Genomic DNA, 20,008 nt, shown 5'->3' with positions numbered 1-20,008 from the left:
TAATCCACAAGCCCAAACATCTTTGGGATGTGGAAGGAAATTGGAGCACTTGGACAAAACCCAAGCAGTCACAAGGAAGATGTAGTGGTAACACCCATAGTCAGTGTTGAACCCAGGTCTCTGACGCTGTAAGGCAGCAACTCTACCGCTGCGCCACTGTGCCGCCCACAATGTTATGTTTTACTTGGATATGATTGAAGATCCCTTTTGACTTTCAACACCTACCATATCCATCTCCCCCTCTGGCTCAACATTAGAAGGTTAATTTTATTCATTTTATTGTTCACGTTTTTATAATCACAATCTCAATAATACTTTATTAGCCAAGTATGTTTTGCAACATACCAGGAATTTCATTTGCCAAGTCAGTCGTACAAATAAAAAGCAGCGGAACGCACAAAACACATTTAAACATAAACATCCACCACAGTGACTACTCCACATTCCTCACTGTGATGGAAGGTGAAAAAAAGTTCAATCTCTTCCCTTTGCTCTCCCAGCGGTCAGGGGCCTCGAGCCCTCCGTTGACGGGATGATGTTGACTCCCGTAGCCAGTGGTGGGCCCTCCGTGTCGAGGTGATCAGCTCCTGCATCGGGGGGGATGTCAGCTCCCCCGCGCCGGACAATCGAACCTCGCGTCGGGGCTTGTTGAACCTTCAGCGGCGTTGGAGCTCCCGACTTCCACGGCCTCTCCCGAGACTGCGAGCTCCTGATGTAAAGTCCGCAGGCCACGGTTGGAGCAATCTCAGACAAGGGATCGACTCGGATATGTCCACACCCCGCGATGGGGCCCAAGGTCAGTCCGAGGCCTCCAGCTCCATCGATGGTAGGCTGCAGAGCGACCAGACAATGCGATCTGAAAATTAATCTCTTCTCCAGCAAGGTAGGAAACATTTTAAAAAGTTTCCCCCGACCTCACTCCTCCTCCCCCCACATAAAACAAACCAGAGAACATTTACACTAACTTTTACCAGACACTAAAAATAAAAAAAATACCCAAAAAAACAGACTGTTGGCGGGGCTGCCAATCATGCTTGGTATAGCATTTGAGCTATAAATTGACCTGCATACTGTTACTTTGTAGAAATTTACTTACTTAGCCCTCTGTTCTATCACATCTCAAAAACTTGGATCTAAGCAAATTTCATAAATCTTTGATCTTCCATTCCTCAAGGGGTTTTAGAATGCTAGCATTATCACATTGTGATCTATCAAACGCCTTTGAACTTTATTAATGAACTGTAACGCAGTGTACATACTGGGAAATATCCCTTTATATGAGACCTTCATCAGATTGTCTATGTCATTCCTCTTTAAACAAATTGTCAATCTACACTGAATGGTGGATGGCATTTGTGCTGAGACATCGCAAAGAACATGATTAAATCATCAAGAAAGTTTTTCCTGCAGGAATATAATGGCAAGGAGAAGTTTCCAATTGCGAAGGTAGGCATGCACAAAGTGCTGGAGTAACTCAGCGGGTCAGGCAGCCAACTTGCCTGGATCGGGCACGGCACGGGAGGAAACCAGAGCACCCGGGGAGAACATACAAACTCCGTACAGACAGCACCAATAGTCAAGGGCCTGTCCCACGAGCATGCGACTGCATGCGGCAAGCGCAACCAAACCGGAAGCCGCGCAGAGTTCGAGTGATCCCCGTATTGGGCCGGTCCCACCAGCATGCGCCTGCATTCGGCGAGCGTGACCAAACTGGAAGTGGGGGCCCCGTGAAGGTCGAGTGAGTGCCGTGAAGTTCGAGCGAAGTTCGCGCGTGATGTACGGCGTCAAGACGCTGCGCACGCCCGTCGAGGCAGTGCGTACAGCGACAAGGCGGCTGCGGGCCGGCAGGCCGTTGCCATGCGGAATTTTTGAACACGGTCAGTTTTTCAGAGCCCCACGCGATGTCGGGACCAACTCCGCACAACTCCATACGGCTCCAGAGATCGAAGTGGGACCGGCCCCGCGAGGCCGTACGGCTCAAGCGACCACGTTAGGTTGTGCTTGCCGCATGGAGTCGCATGCTCGTGGGACAGCAAGGCAGTAACTTTTCTGTAAGGCAGCAACTTTACTGCTGCGCCACCGTGCAGTTCAGATGTGGGCTCAGAAGACTATTTCTGCACACTTTACTAATCGAAGATATGCCAAGGTAAGATAATACTTTACTCATGGACTGTTTGAAGAAAATAATTCCACTGTGCATTTGCACAAATGACAATCAAAGCCCCATACAGCCATGAAGTTCAGAAGCATTAGACCTATCTGTGTTAGGCGTAAGATTCTGACACCTATTAATGGTCCCTGGCAAAAGGGACACATTGTTCAACAATAAATTTACGCAACGAATTGACGATAAAACATTTGCAACAGGTTTGATGAAATATCGTGCTTATACATATATAGAAAATGTAATGATCTTTTCAAACGTAAACAATTGCCAATCTTTCTCGGCATTTATTAATAGAAAGGTGGCTCGTTGGCGCAGCGGTAGAGTTGCTGCCTAAAGGGCCTGTCCCACTTTCACGACCTAATTCACAAATTCTCCTAGAGTTTTCCCCTTGATTCAAACTCGCAGAATGTTCGTAACGAGTCCATAGGAGGTCGTAGGAGTTCGTAGATATATCGTAGCGGCTCATTATGCCAACCGTAGGTACTCGGGGCATCAGGTAAGTCGGGACGTTTTTTCCAGCCCGATAAATAATGTCCACAAGTAAAAAAATGGTCGGGATGAAAGAAATTGCAACTTTTTACGCGTAAGGAGCGCATGGCAATAGTGGTGGGAATTCATAGACATTCTCGTAGGAGTTCGTAGGAGTTTGTGACCATAGTCGTGGAAGGTCGTAGGAGTTCGTAGATTATCACGATCTTGATTTTTTTTTTTCAGGTCCTTTAAACTCGGCAGAGGTTTTGAATTAAGTCGTGAAAGTGGGACAGCCCCCCTAAAGGGCCTGTCCCACTTTCACGATCTAATTCACGACCTCTGCTGAGTTTGCCCTTGACTCATACTCGCAGCATGGTCGTCACGAGGTCGTAGGAGGTCGTTGGTAGGTCGTAGGTAGGTCGTGATGCTAGTCGTAGGTACTCGTGGCATCAAGTAGGTCGGGGCGTTTTTCTAGCCTGATGAAAAATGTCCACGAGTAACAAAGGTCGTGAAAGTGGTGACAGGCCCTTTACCGTGTTCTACCCTGGTTACGGGTGCTGTGTGCACGGGGTTTGTACGTTCTCCCCGTGACCAGCGGGGGTTTTCTCCGAGATCTCCAGTTCCCTCCCACATGCCAAGGACGTACAGGTTTGTAGGTTAATTGGCTTGGTGTAAAGGTAAAATTGGCCCGAGTGTGTGTAGGTGGCGTTAAGGTGCGGGGATCGTTGGCTGCTGTGGACGCGGCGGGCTGAAGGACCTGTTTCGCCACTGTATCTCTAAACTGAACTAAACTAAGAATGATGAAGAGGTTTGCCTGCTGCGTGGAATTGTTTGCAGCTACTGGCCTCACAGCTGAATTGCAGATGTAGTCAGTTTTGTAACCGATAACTTAATGCTGCCATTCCCAGCCAATCCTTTTTCAGGCTGTTCTATAGAAACAGATGACTGGAATTAGACACCAAGATCTTCAAAGTCAAAGTGCACTTTTTTTTCATGATTGAATAGACCCCATAACTATTCCTGAAAAACCAAGGACATTCTGTACAGCTGGACCAGATCAGCATGAAAACACATGCCCCCTCTAGCTAATCTGATTGAAGATTTTATTATATATCCAAAGAATAAAATAATATTATGTTTGCATTCATTACGGTATTCTGCACTCTTTTCTTAAAAGGAAATACTAACTTACAAGTTGATCTTATTTTAAGTAACCAAGTCCCCCCCCCCCCCCCCCCCCCCCCCCCCGCAAACTGATGCATGTAAACGGAAATATGTCGCCTTGTACATAAATATGGTTACCATGGTATAATTATATTAATAATAAATAATGTTATAATGTAATGGTGTAATAGAGGGCACTGTATAATATATATAATAAATGGACCACACAATATAAAATATAATAATTTAATAGTCCATGATATAATGTGTATCTATAACAGTTTAGTTTAGAGATACAGTGCGGAAACAACCATTCAGCCCACCGACCAGTGATCCCCATGCACTAACATTGTTATGCACACCCTAGGGACAATTTACAAGTTTACCGAACCCAATTAACCCACAACCCTGTAAGTCTTTGGAGTGTGGGAAGAAACCGAAGATCTCAGAGAAAATCCACGCCAGTTATGGGAAGAAGGGACAAACTCCATACAGACAGTCAGGACCGAACCCGGGTCCCTGGCGCTGTAAGGCAGCAATTCTACTGTTGCGCCACCGTGCCGCCTTATGCGTAATCGCTTATGGAAGGACCTTTCAGAAGCCCGATAACAGAGGGCAGAAAGCCAAGTCTGAGTCCTGCTTTCAAACTTCCGTACCTTCTGCTGAAGGAGGAATGACTGGCGTTGGGCAAGTCTTTGATGAGATTGGCTGCTTTTCCGATACAACGTGGTCTAGATGAAGTCAACTGTGGATGGTCAAGTCTGGTTTGTGTGATGGACTGGGTTACATCTACAGGCAAGTGGGGCTAACATTTATGGGGCAACATAATTGGCATGGACGAGTTGGGCTGAATGGCCTGTTTCCATGCTGTATGTTTCTATAACATCCCACAATAGCATTGGTGTAATAGACACAAAATGCTGGAGTAACTCAGCGGGGCAGGCGGCATCTTTGGAGAGAAGGAATGGGTGACGTTTCGGGTTGAGTCCTAAAACGCCACCCATTCCTTCTCTCCAGAGATGCTGTCCGTCCTGCTGAGTTACTCCAGCATTTAGTGTCTATCTCCAGTGTAAACTAGCATCTGCAGTTCCTATCCCACAGCATTGATATAATACCCTGAAACGTGCTGGTGAAATATTGGAGGTCTTGTATTGACACGGCGAACATTTCATTCAGGGGATTGAATATATGACATTGCTTGTAAGTGTGATGGATAATATAAGCTTGGAAATACAGCTTCCAAGATCACTGAAGTGCCATGTTGTAGCAATACACCCTCAAGGAAATGCATTCTTTAAACTAAAGCTGAACGGTAAATTGAATTGTGTGCCTTCTACTGGGTAAAGTATTACTTTATCATGCCCATGGAGCAGATTGTAATTGTGGCGACATATATCCATTGCAATCACACCGCAGGGTGTTTGTATTCCATGCCACTGATAGATACAGAAACTCGACAACTCAAGTGTTTGAAGCAAATAATTGCAATGAAGTATAAAACGAATGTTTCGGTGTCTGGAATGAATTGGCCTCTTGTATTTGTGGAGTGAGTCACTACAAAACAAACTCAATCCAGAACTCCAGAAAAAATGTTTGTTTCAATTGCCTGAGGCATGGTGCAATGATTGACCAAGTGACATGGGGTAACAGCAGTCTCACCGACCTTCACTCAATCCATCACACCCCATTATATGTGGGTACCAGTCAATTAAATAGAAATTAAATTGAATGACTCTTTAGTTTAGTTTGGAGAAACAGCTGACAATCTGGCCCTTTGACCCACCGAGTCCGCGCCGACCAGCGATCCCCGTACACTAGTACTATCCTACACACACTCGGGACAATTTACAATATTTACCGAAGCCAATTAATCTACAAACCTGCACGTCTTTGGACTGTGGGGAGAAACCGGATCACCCGGAGAAAACCCACGCAGGTCACGGGGAGAATTAGGGTTGCCAACTGTCCCGTATTGGTCGGGACAGCCCGTATATATTGGGCTAAATTGGTTTGTACCGTGGAGTTTTGGCCCAGGTTCAGGAATGTCCGGCTCCCGGGCCAAAACTCCTCAGCTAGCCCGCCGGCTGGGCTTTGTGTGCAGTCCAGCACCCGGGCCAACTCATCATTCACCCAGCCACGGCCGAGTTGTTCAATGAATTGCCCCGGGACGTGGTGACTTGGTTGACATCCTGTCACTTTCCGTGCATCAGTTGCCCGCCTGGTTCGTCGAAAGGATCAAAAATTCAAAATTCCAAGTACGGTTTCTCCCGAATGTGTATCATTTTTGCACCATCGTAAAGTCGAAATATCGTTAGTCGAAGCATCGTAAGTCGAGGAGCATCTGTACTCTGTAATCACCAGAGGGCCAAGCGTACAGACAGATCCTGGATCTGATACAACAGCGTGCGTGCGTGTTGCATGTGCTGTTGATGCAACGCACGAGTGATCCCATCACCCCTCATCCCATCACAGGCCCCCTGATGCGCATCGGTTGTACGCTATATTTTGCCAATTCTTGCCAATACAAGGAGTTTCAGGAACGTCTGGTGTTGTTCGGTCGGTTTGGCGTGTGTAAATATGGATAAACCTGCAAAAATGAAAAGACTGTGCAGCTATAACATGCAACATGCAGTTTGCTGATGACACTGTGGTGGTGGGCCTGATCTCAGACAATGATGAGAGGGCCTACCGGGAGGAGGTGGCTGATCTAGCACTCTGGTGCCAGGAGAACAGCCTCCTCTTGAACATCAAAAAAACGAAGGAGCTGATCATGGACTTTAGGAGGGCACATCATCCGAGGACGTATACTCCATTGAGTATAAATGGGGATCCTGTGGATAGGGTGAACTGTTTTAAATATCTGGGAGTCCACATCTCTGAGGATATGACATGGTCATCACACGCCCAGCACTCGTGAGTAAGGCAAGGCAGCGCCTTTACCACCTCAGGCAATTGAGGAAATTCAGAGTGTCTCCGAGGATCCTCCAGTGCTTCTACGCAGCGGCGGTGGAAAGCATCTTGTCTGGGAACATTACCATCTGGTTCGGGAATTGCTCTGCCAAGGACAAGAAGGCTCTGCAGAGAGTAGTGCGTTCAGCCGAACGCACTATGGGAACTTCACTCACCCCCCTGCAGGAACTATACAACAGGAGGTGCAACTCCAGAGCAAACAAAATCATGAGAGACCTCTTCCACCCCTGCAACGGACTGTTCCAGCCGCTACGGTCAGGCAAACGCCTCCGTTGCCACGCAGTGAGAACGGAGAGGTTGAGAAGAAGTTTCTTCCCAGAGGCAATTCGGACTGTAAACGCCTTTCTCACCAGGGACTAACTGTACAGAACGTTTCTCCTTCTATTATTTATTATGTAAAATAATATGTGTGTTATGATTGTGTTTATAATTTGTTTGGTTGTTTTGGTGTTCCGCGAGCATTGCCACTTTCATTTCACTGCACATCTCGTATGTGTATGTGACAAATAAACTTGACTTGACTTGACTTGACTTGACAATGGGAAGCAAATAACACGAGGGTTTAAGCCCGTCAACGGTGACTCCACGAAGGCCGTCTGCACTTTATGCCGTCGGGGATTCTCAATTGGCCATGGAGGTGAGAATGACCTCACTCAGCATGTTTCCACGGAAGTGCACAAAAGTGCCACATTCGCTAGAGGTGCAAGCAATATTGGTGCGTTCTTCACGATATCTACTGCAGTAAAATGACAATATCGCGGCAAGTGAAGCCTCGTATGTGTACCATACGGTTAATCACGGACTCGGTTACAACAGTATCGACTGTCTTGCTAAGTTCAACGGTGCTTTGTTGAATGACTGTGAAGAATGTGAAGAAGACGCACTTGTGAAGAACGAAGGCCTGAGATGATTTTACAATGAATGTTGTAGGGCCAAAGAGTGTGCGGGATATTATGGATGATCTGTCCCCGGCCGGAGAAGGGATTTCTCAGTGGCCACCGATGCCTCAAACAAGGGAGATAGAAAAATGTTTCCAGTGTGCGTGAGATATTTCTCTGTGTCGCGGAGTGACTTGACAGTGATGAAACCGCAAATGGCATACATCAAGCTCTGATGAGCTGTCTGGAAAAGTACGAACTGGATACAACGCACACAACGAGCAGATGATGTCAGTGTAAACTTTGGCAAACACCAGTCAGTCTACCAGTTATTGAGCAGTGCCAACAATTGCACTCTGAAAGCTAATTGCTCAGCTGACATAGCCCATCCATAACGCCTGCAAGCACGCGTGTGATCAGATGTCAGTGGATAATGAGCCAATTGTTCTAAAGGTCTGCAGCCACTTCTCAATATCTGCTTTCCCAAGAGAGGAAGTGCGTTTATTTTTTTGCCTTTGTTGACATTGAGTGGCGTGAAATTCTGGGTCACGATGGCCCTCTCTTCATCCAGCCGTCGAATGTCTCCTGCAGAGCTGGCCAGCTCTCGCGTCTTACGGCAGGTCCCTTGAGACCTGTCCTGTGGCATTGGAGAGGGTTTTTGAAGGTGAAGAAATAAACCGAGAGCTACTGAAATGTACCTGCGCTTTTCACAGATGTTGACGTACGCGGTAGCCCGAAGGTTCAAAATGAAGATGCGTCAGCGGAAACAGGACAGCGATTTTGGATACCAGTCCAAACAGCTGATGGACAAACACGTGGCAGCACAAAGGTCCAAGCAATAGCAGGACTTGGTGAAGTTCTTTGACTCTTGTCATTACACATTGACAAATGGTTTGATTTCACACCAGGAAATGTAATGGCGAAAACTGTAAACACTAGACAATAGACAATAGGTGCAGGAGTAGGCCATTCGGCCCTTCGAGCCAGCACCACCATCCAATGTGATCATGGCTGATCATCCCCAATCAGTGCCCCGTTCCTGCCTTCTCCCCATATCCCCTGACTCCGCTATTTTTAAGAGCCCTGTCTAGCTCTCTCTTGAAAGCACCCAGAGAACCTGCCTCCACCGCCCTCTGAGGCAGAGAATTCCACAGGCTCACCACTTTCTGTGAGAAAAAGTGTTTCCTCGTCTCCGTTCTAAATGGCTTACTGCTTATTCTTAAACTGTGGCCCCTGGTTCTGGACTCCCCCAACATCGGGAACATGTTTCATAGAAACATAGAAACATAGAAATTAGGTGCAGGAGTAGCCCATTCGGCCCTTCGAGCCTGCACCGCCATTCAATATGATCATGGCTGATCATCCAACTCAGTTTCCTGTACCTGCCTTCTCTCCATACCCTCTGATCCCCTTGGCCACAAGGGCCACATCTAACTCCCTCTTAAATATAGCCAATGAACTGGCCTCAACTACCCTCTGTGGCAGAGAGTTCCAGAGATTCACCACTCTCTGTGTGAAAAAAGTTCTCCTCATCTCAGTTCTAAAGGATTTCCCCCTTATCCTTAAGCTGTGACCCCTTGTCCTGGACTTCCCCAACATCGGGAACAATCTTCCTGCATCTAGCCTGTCCAACCCCTTAAGAATTTTGTAAGTTTCTATAAGATCCCCTCTCAATCTCCTAAATTCTAGAGAGTATAAACCAAGTCTATCCAGTCTTTCTTCATAAGACAGTCCTGACATCCCAGGAATCAGTCTGGTGAACCTTCTCTGCACTCCCTCTATGGCAATAATGTCCTTCCTCAGATTTGGAGACCAAAACTGCACGCAATACTCCAGGTGTGGTCTCACCAATACCCTGTACACAAAGAGATTAGTTAAAACAAATGTAGGTCCCTTGCAGTCAGAAACAGGTGAGTTGATCATGGGGAACCAGGGTATGGCGGACCAATTGAATAACTACTTTGGTTCCGTCTTCACTAAGGAAGACATAAATGATCTGCCGGAAATAGCAGGGGCCCGCGGGTCAAAGGAGTTGGAGGAATTGAGTGAAATCCAGGTTAGTCGGGAAGTGCTGTTGGGTAAATTGAATGGGTTAAAGGCCGATAAATCCCCAGGGCCAGATAGGCTGCATCCCAGAGTACTTAAGGAAGTAGCTCCAGAAATAGTGGATGCATTAGTAATAATCTTTCAAAACTCTTTAGATTCTGGAGTAGTTCCAGAGGATTGGCAGGTAGCAAACGTAACCCCACTTTTTAAGAAGGGAGGGAGAGAGAAAACGGGGAATTACAGACCAGTTAGTCTAACATCGGTAATGGGGAAACTGCTAGAGTCAGTTATTAAAGATGGGATAGCAGCACATTTGGAAAGTGGTGAAATCATTGGACAAAGTCAGCATGGATTTACGAAAGGTAAATCATGTCTGACGAATCTTATAGAATATTTCGAGGATGTAGCTAGTAGCGTGGATAGGGGAGAACCAGTGGATGTGGTGTATCTGGACTTCCAGAAGGCTTTCGACAAGGTCCCACATAAGAGATTAGTATACAAACTTAAAGCACATGGCATTGGGGGTTCAGTATTAATGTGGATAGAGAACTGGCTGGCAAACAGGAAGCAAAGAGTAGGAGTAAACGGGTCCTTTTCACAATGGCAGGCAGTGACTAGTGGGGTACCGCAAGGCTCAGTACTGGGACCCCAGCTATTTACAATATATATTAATGATCTGGATGAGGGAATTTCCTGCCTCTAGCGTGTCCAAACCCTTAACAATCTTATATGTTTCAATGAGATATCCTCTCGTCCTTCTAAACTCCAGAGTGTACAAGCCCAGCTGCTCCATTCTCTCAGCATATGACAGTCCCGCCATCCCGGGAAGTAACCTTGTAAACCTACGCTGCACTCCCTCAATAGCAAGAATACCGATCAGCCTCTGTGAGGAGGTCTCCTTCACTGATCTGGGGCAGGTGGTGGCTGTCCTCAAAATGACAGAGGCAGTCACTACGGAACAACTCTATAAAGAGTTTTGTGCTAGCCGGGAGGAGATACAGAAGGCCAGACAGGATACCACAAAATCCACCAGTGAACTTCAAATATCTGTGAACTGTGACTAAGAAAGAACTGCAGATGCTGGAAAAGTCGAAGGTAGACAAAAATGCCGGAGGAACTCAGCAGGTGAGGCAGCATCTATGGAGCGAAGGAATAGGAGACCTGTGAACTGTGACTTGTCAGGTAAGGACTTCTCTCTGGCTGTGCAACAGGATAAGGGGCTGTTTGAATCAGTCAAGAGCAGCAAGAAATATCCATGGGAAAAGTAGACTTGGTGAGCCCCCCCCCTCTTTTCCTCTTTTGCAGTGATTATATGTCTAACTCTACAGGCACATACAGGTAGGGTTACTTGGTGTTATTTCATGTCTGACGTGATCAGATTATGCTCTGTATTATGCTTTGTTATAATTTGATGTTACATTTCATATATAACACTGAAGATATGTATACACGGTTCATACATTCTCCTATCCAGGGTTGTTGTTGTTTTCTCTTTCACTCATTTGAACAAGGTCCCTGTTACCGCCCCCTGAGTCACTTCATCCCGGGCCTGCACCATGCCCACACCACTGTGTGTGTGTGTGGCTGTGTGTGTGTGTGGCTGTGTGTGTGTGTGTCTGTGTGTGTGTGTCTGTGTGTGTGTGTGTGTGTCTCTCTCTCTCTCTCTCTCTCTCTCTCTCTCTCTCTCTCTCTCTCTCTCTGTCTCTGTCTCTGTCTCTGTCTGTCTCTCTGTCTCTCTGTCTCTCTGTCTCTCTGTCTCTCTGTCTCTCTGTCTCTCCTCCAGTAATTCCATTCAGTATATTCCCTTCCACTTAATCACATTCCTTACCCTGCAAGTTTCAGAGATTGATGCGCACACACACACACACACACACACACACACACACACACACACACACACACACACACACACACACACACACACACACACACACACACACACACACACACACACACACACACACACACACACCCAGGGTCTGTTTATTTCTGGGTCCCGTTTAGATGGAGAGGAAGTTGCCAGGAGCCTGGGCATTGGGCCAGTGTGAGATCGAGTGATAGGGAGCCTTAGCCCCTGAGACAGTTTGCAGGAGCAGCTGGTGAGTGGTCTGGCAGGTGGGACGGCTTCCATCAGGGGGAAGGTAGCATTGGCTGCACATTTGCTGGAACAGAAGACAGATTAAGGTGTAGGATGATTCACCAGACAGCATGCAGTGAGATTAGTTTAGTTTGGAGATGCAGCACAGAAACGGGCCCTTCGGCCCACCGAGTCCTTGTCGACCTGCGATCCCCGCACACTAACACTATCCCACACACACACACACGAGGGACAATTTACAATTCTTACTGAAGCCAATTAACCTACAAACCTGCACGTCTTTGTATTGTGGGAGGAAACCGGAGTTCCTGGAGAAAACTCACGGGGAGAATGTGCCAACTCTGTACAGACCGAACCCGTAGTCAGGATTGAACCCGGGTCTCTAACACTATAGGGCAGCAACTCTACCGCTGCGCCACCGTGCCGCACAATATTTCTGTCCCGTACCATGCCTGTAGCATTTATCATTTGGGTTTCTCTCTCACCCATGGGGCACCCCAGCCCTGCTCAATGATTTGTCTCCAAAATTGTCTTTATTTTCTGATTTCAATGTTTAGTCTGGTTTCCAGAGCAGTCTTATTTGACAGAAGACCACCATTCCTCATCCGAAGAATAACAACAACAAAAAGATGGCAGATACAGATCGATGTGGTTGAAGGATAGGTGATGTTCTGGGTCAAGACCCTTCTTCAGAGTGAGAGTCAGGGAGAAGGAAGAAGGGTCTCAACCCGAAACGTCACAGATTCCTTCTCTCCAGAGATGCTGCCTGACCCGCTGAGTTACTCCAGCATTTTGTGTCTATCGTTAGTACATTGTAGTTTGCCTTTACTGATTAAGGGGCTGTCCCACTGTGGCGACCTAATTGGAGAGTTTAGGAGAGTTTGAAAAAGTGTCCTGTTGAAGATGGATGCTGCCTGACCCACTGAGCTACTCTCTACATAAATAAATAAGGGCATCACGGTGGCGCAGTGGTAGAGTTGCTGCCTTACAGCACCTGACACCTGGGTCCCAGGTTCGATTCTGACAACGGGTGCTGTCTGTACAGAGTTTGTAACGTTCTCCCTGTAACCTGCTTGGGTTTTCTCCGGGTGCTCCGGTTTCCTCCCACATTCCAAAGGCGTGCAGGTTTGTAGGTTAGTTGGCTTCAGCAAAATTGTATATTGTCCCTATTGGGTAGGTACCAGTCGTTCCAGGTGCGACAGAGGTTCACCTGCACCTCCTCCAACCTCATCTATCGCATCCGCTGCTCTGGATGTCAGCTGCTCTACATCGGTGAGACCAAGCGTAGGCTTGGCGATCGTTTCGCCGAACACCTCCGCTCGGTCCGCATTGACCAACCTGATCTCCCTGTGGCTCAGCACTTCAACTCCCCCTCCCATTCCGAATCCGACCTCTCTGTCCTGGGCCTCCTCCATGGCCAGAGTGAGCACCACTGGAAATTGGAGGAGCAGCACCTCATATTCCGCTTGGGCAGTCTGCACCCCAGCGGCATGAACATTGACTTCTCCAATTTCCGGTAACCCTTGCTGTCTCCTCCCCTTCTCAGCTCTCCCTCAGCCCTCTGGCTCCTCCTCTTCCTTTACTTCTTCCCCCCCCCCCCCACCCCCCCCCCCCCCCCCCACCCTGCATCAGTCTGAAGAAGGGTTTCGGCCCTATTTCCTTTGCTCCATAGATGCTGCGGCACCCGCTGAGTTTCTCCAGCATTTTTGTCTACCTTGGACAGGATAGTGCGTGCGTTCGGGGTGATCGCTGGTCGGCGTGGAATCGGTGGGCTGATCGGCTTGTTTCTGCGCTGTATCTCTATATTAAAACTAAACTACTCCAGCTTTTTGTGTCTAGTTTTGCCGTGCTTTGGAATCAAAGACTTACCTTGAGGAATTGCTCTTCCAACCTTGACATTCACAGCCTCAAACTGTCAATTAACTGGGATGAAAATTCTCTGGTCTCACCTGAAGGGAAAAATCTCACCAAGTGAATTGTCTCCTGACAATTCTTATCCAGTTTCTCATGAAAAAGACCCTACAGCAATGAATTACCTTGAAGTCCCCGTAGACCACTGCACTAGAAACATAGAAGCATAGAAAATAAGTGCAGGAGTAGGCCATTCGGCCCTTCGAGCCTGCACCGCCATTCAATATGATCATGGCTGATTATCCAACTCCGTATCCTGTCACTGCCTTCTCTCCATACCCCCTGATCCCTTTAGCCACAAGGGCCACATCTAACTCCCTCTTAAATATAGCCAATGAACTGGCCTCAACTACCTTCTGTGGCAGAGAATTCCAGAGATTCACCACTCTCTGTGTGAAAAATGTTTTTCTCATCTTGGTCCTAAAAGATTTCCCCCTTATACTTGAACTGCGACCCCTTGTTCTGGACTTCCCCAACATCGGGAACAATCTTCCTGCATCTAGCCTGTCCAACCCCTTAAGAGTTTTGTTTAAGAAGGAACTGCAGATGCAGGAAAATCGAAGGTACACAAAAAAGCTGGAGAAACTCAGCGGGTGCAGCAGCATATAACCATATAACAATTACAGCACGGAAACAGGCCATCTCGGCCCTACAAGTCCGTGCCGAACAAATTTTTTCTTAGTCCCACCTGCCTGCAGCCTATCCAATTTATTTTTAAATGAACCAATGAAACCACTACTGGAAGCTCAACGTTACCGCTTCTGAGGAAGTTCCCCCTCATATTACCCCTAAACTTCTGTCCTTAATCTTGGAGCGAATGAAATAGGCAACGTTTCGGGCCAAAACTTCTTCAGACTTTAGAATTTTGTAAGTTTCTTACATACTAAAGTATGGTTTGAACAGAGCATGAAGAATATGGACTTAAAACACATTCAAATCAAATTTGTTAATTCAAGTCATTAAAATAAGCCATTGAAAATAAATTATTATTTTTTTATTAAATGTATCATTATTTCAAAACATTCTGAATTGAAATTCATTCTGAAATCAATTTCCTCGATAAAAATTCAACGGGAATTTGATTTTGTTTGTACCCATCTTCTATCCAATATAGTGTGAAGGGAAATCTTTACTTTTCTTTTAAATTTAGAGTTGCATTAACTATCAGAAATTAAAATAAAGGCCTGTAAATGGCACTCTAGTGCAATGTGTTTCTGCAAATTTCTGCAAGTCGGTGTTTAATTTGCAATGTAGGATAATAACTGCTAAATTATCCACATATTGCACTATCAGCCCATTTTATTCCCAGTTCTATTAAGAAAGCATGCTGAGTGCATGATGACATCAAGAATATATCAGACACGATTTTTGGTTGCGAGCTGATATTAAATAAATTGACTTCTAAAATAGTATCTGTGAACATGTTTCTCCTTGCCTTCTGCGAGTGTAGAATAAAGCTATAATCGTACCCCGCTGTTTTCAGAAGGAATTGTAATTAATTTTATGATGAGCTCCCTTTGACCATACACAGGGCCACGCATCGTAGACTTTGGAGAACCTCTGGTACTGTGGCTGTTCATCTCCGAGTCAAACTAAACCATTCATGTGGTTTGGAGACCAGGAACCGCAGATGCTGGTTTTTAAAAAAAAAAATCAAAGTGCTGGAGTAATTCTGCGGGTCATGCAGCATCTCTGGAGAAGGTGGATCGGTGATGTTTTAGGTCGGAGAAGGAGGGTCCCGACCCGAAATGTCCCAACTCGAAATGTTGACCATTTGGTTATCCATGTTCTCCAAAGATGCTGTCCGACCCGTTGAGTTACTCCATCAATTTTATGTCTCTTCATGTACAAATGGCTAGAGACTATTTCAGAACTGACCACAAACCAGTTCACTCACACTATTCATAAACGCAAACCTTCTCCAAGAGTTAGTAATAATCTGGTACAGAAACAGGTGTGTGGCGCAGTGGTAGAGTTGCTGCCAGAGACATGGGTCCCGGGTTCGATCCTGACCAAGGGTTCTTGTCTGCACGGAGTTTGTACGTTCTCCCCATGACCTGCGTGGGTTTTCTCCGGGTGCTCCGGTTTCCTCCCACACTCCAAACACGTCCAGATATGTAGGTTAATTGGCTTGGCATCAATGTAAAATTATCCCTGGTGTGTATAGGATAGTGTTGTCCCACAGTACGAGTTCATTCCAAGAATTCTCCCGAGTTTGCCCTGATTCCTACTCGGAGATTTACGGTAATGGCCACTCGTCGGTACTCGGGGCTCTCGTGGACATTTTTCAACGTTGAAAAATCTTCACGAGTCTTCCCGTGCTTACCTGCCATTAGTGAGTCTTCCCGAGTACCTGCCGTTTGCGCTAAGAGACGTCCCCGAGCTCCGACATACCTGCTACGTGCATTTCCCGTGCTTACTGTCATATGCTGAGAGAATGGAGCGGTTGGGCTTGTACAATCTGGAGTTTAGAAGGATGAGAGGGATTCTTATTGAAACATATAAGATTGTTAAGGGTTTGGACATGCTGGAGGCAGAAAACATGTTCCTGAGTTAGATTTTTTTAAAACTCGATAGAGCTCTTGGAATGAACATTACATTTCATGGCATTACATTTAATTGTGCAGTTTCCACTTGTACCTAATCTGCAATTAGATAACACAGCAGGGAATGATGGTGGAATCTGGCTTCTATACCTTGGTTACTCAATAGGTACATTCATGATGGAGAATGTTGTCTTTAGTTGCTAGTGCTAAATGCACGTAAGAGTAATTAGTGTCAGTTTAATTCATGTCTGTTCTTCAGAAGTCAAGGGAACCAAAACGACAGCAAAAACTAGAACAAGTGGCCATTACTTAAGCAACCCGTAAGAGCAACTAACAGGAATTTCTTTCTTGACTAAGTCATAGGATAGCTGCTTGCTATTCTTGCTATTGAGGGAGTGCAGCGTAGGTTTGCAAGGTTAATTCCCGGGATGGTGGGACTGTCATATGCTGAGAGAATGGAGCGGCTGGGCTTGTACACTCTGGAGTTTAGAAGGATGAGAGGATATCTTATTGAACCATATAAGATTGTTAAGGGTTTGGACACGCTAGAGGCAGGAAACATGTTCCCGATGGGGGAGTCCAGAACCAAGGGCCACAGTTTAAGAATAAGGGGTAAGTCATTTAGAACGGAGACGAGGAAACACTTTTTCTCGCAGAGAGTTCTGAGTCTGTGGATTTCTCTGCCTCTGAGGGCGGTGGAGGCCGGTTCTACTTTCAAGAGAGAGCTGGATAGAGCTCTTAAAGATAGTGGAGTCAGGGGATATGGGGAGAAGGCAGGAACGGGGTACTGATTGGGGATGATCAGCGATGATCACATTGAATGGCGGTGCTGGCTCGAAGGGCCGAATGGCCTACTCCTGCACCTATTGTCTATTGCCTACTTGTTTTTGTACCTTGACTTGACACATTTCTCACATGTTAATAAAATAATTTAATTGAGTTTAGTTTGGTGTAGAGAAGCATTGGGTTAACAGGCCCTTTGGCCCACCGAGTCTATCCACTACCCTCTACACACTGGGAACAATTCACTTTTATACCGAGCCAATTAACTTACAAACCAGTATGTCTTTGGAGTGTGAGAGGAAAACGAAGATCTCTGAGAAAACCCACGCAGTCACGTGGAGAACGTACAAACTCCGTACAGGCAGCACCCGTAGTCGCGATCGGACTCTGGTCTCTGGCGCTGTAAGGCAGTAACTTTACCCCCATGCCCTTTATTCTACGGCAAAGTAGTTTTGACTATTTATTTAAATTTAAAATTCTGATCACAAATTTAAGGTACAATACATGCTGCTGTATCAGGTAACTGAACCATAATAGCAACAACTGGAGGGTGGTCCTGAGCTACTAACAACCTCATTGGAGACCCTCAGACTATCTTTAATCAGACTTTACCTTGCACTAAACGTTATTCCCTTTATCATGTGTCTGTACACTGTGGACAGCTCAAATGTATAGTCTTTCCGCTGACTGGTTAGCACGCAACAAAAAGCTTTTCACTGTACCTCGGTACAGGTGACAATAAATTAAACTAAATATGTATTCAGCAACTGTTGTTCAGACGATACATTTTGAAAGGATCTTTCAGCTGAAATAAAAGTCAGGAAGTCATTCTGTAGCCTTGTAGGACTTTGGTTAGGCTGCATCTGGAGTCACTCAGCGGGTCATGCAGCATCTCTGGAGAAGGAATAGGTGACGTTTCGGGTCGAGTCCTTTCCTGCATACCTGGAGCATTACGTGCAGTTCTGGTCGGCCCATTCCAGGAAGGATGGGGAAGGCTTTGAAGAGGGTGCAGGAGAGGTTTACCAGATTGGATTAGAGAGTATTGGGTATAAGGAGAGGTGAGACAAAGTCCATCAGTCTGAAGAAGGGTTTCGACCCGAAACGTCGCCTATTTCCTTCGCTCCATAGATGCTGCTGCACCCGCTGGGTTTCTCCAGCATTTTTGTGTACCTTTGAGACAAAGATAGATTGTTTTCTCTGGAATATCAGAGGTTGAGGGGAGACCTGATGGAAGTGTACAAAACTCTGAGAAGTATAGATGGGATGGACAGGCAGAATCATTTTCCCCGGCTGGAAATGTCAAAGACTGGAGATAACTTTAAGATGAGAGCAGCAAAGTTGAAAAGAGACGTACGCGGAATTATTTTTAATAGATTGGTGGGTGACTGGAGTTTTCTGTCAGGGGTTGGTGGTGGAGGCAGATAAAACAGTGGCATTCAAGAGGCTCTCAGATGGGCACATGGATGAAGGGAATGAAGGGATATGGATCATGAACAGACAGAGGAGATGAGTTTAACTTGGCATCATGTTCAGTGTGGACATTGTGGAGCCTAGTCCTCCACCATTCTGTTCTATGCTTTATGTTATATAAATATCTATTCAATAATAGTTCAGCAATAAAATTTTGAAGGAATTTTACCCCTGAAATATGAACTCTGCCTGTCTTATTAGAAATAAAGTGAAGTAATTTCAGACTTTAAGTTTCTTTAAATTTAGTTTAGAAATACAGGGCCTGAAGAAGGGTCTCGACCCAAAGCGTCACCTATTCCTTCTCTCCAGAGGTGCTGTCTGACCCGCTGAGTAACTCCAGCTTTTTGTGTCTATCTTCTGTCTTTCCACAGATGCGGTCTGTCTAATTGAGTGCCTGCAGAATTTTCTGTTTTATTTCCGATTCCACCAGCTGCAGTTCCTTAGATTTTAGAACATTTTGGAAGGTTTTATTTCAATGCCAAAGTGTTGCAATTTCAGGAATCTTTCATAAACACTTTATACAATGTAGCTTTCACATTAAAGGCAGGCACGGTGGCGCAGCGGTAAAGTTCCTGACTACGGGTGCTGTCTGTACGGAGTTTGTACGTTCTCTCCGTGACTGCATGGGTTTTCACCGGTTGCTCCTCCCACACTCCAAAGACGCGCAGGCTTGAAGATTAATTGGCTTCAGTAAAGATTGTAAATTGTTCCTAGTGTTGGAGGATGTCATTGTTCTTATGATATCGGCATAGCAACGTCTGCTGATTTTGGTACGGAATGCCTTTAATTTTGTTTACATTATAAACGATGCATTGTGTTAATGTCTGTTTACATCAACAAGCATATACCATGAATTAATACAATTATATCTATAGGATCGTGCTAGTGTACGAGGGTCGCTGGTCGCCGCGGACTCGATGGGCCGAAGGGCCTGTTTCCGCCAAGTAACTCTAAACTAAACTTAAAAAAAACTTAAATCACTTAACTTTATTTACAATTAAATGTATACACCTTTATTAATTGTATCTGAAGATCCCCTTTCTTTTAGAGTTTAGAGATACAGTGCAGAAACAGGCCCTTCGGCCCACCGTGTTCGGCATGGACTTGTAGGGCCGAGATGGCCTGTTTCCGTGCTGTAATTGTTATATGGTTATATGGTTATATGGTGTCCACGCCGACCAGCGATACCCATACACTGGCACTATCCTACACACACTAGGGACAGTTTACATTTATACCAAGCCTATTAGCCTACAAACCCGCATGTCTTGGCAGCCGGAGAAAACCCACACTGTCACAGGGAGAACTTACAAACTCCGTACAGACAGCACCCGTGGTCAGGATTGAACACTGGTCTCTGGCGCTGTAAGGTAGCAACACTGCCACTGCGCCACCGTTTCTCCTTCCTTTCTGCATGCTCCAACATAAATGGTACAGGTTTGGAGGAATATGGGCCAAACGTGGGCAGGTAATAATAATAATAATAAATTTTATTTATGGGCGC

Source organism: Leucoraja erinacea, chromosome 11 (genome assembly GCF_028641065.1).
Source record: "Leucoraja erinacea ecotype New England chromosome 11, Leri_hhj_1, whole genome shotgun sequence".
NCBI lineage: Eukaryota > Metazoa > Chordata > Chondrichthyes > Rajiformes > Rajidae > Leucoraja > Leucoraja erinaceus.
The sequence above is the reverse complement of the archived record's forward strand: the minus strand, read 5'-3'. Positions refer to the sequence as shown.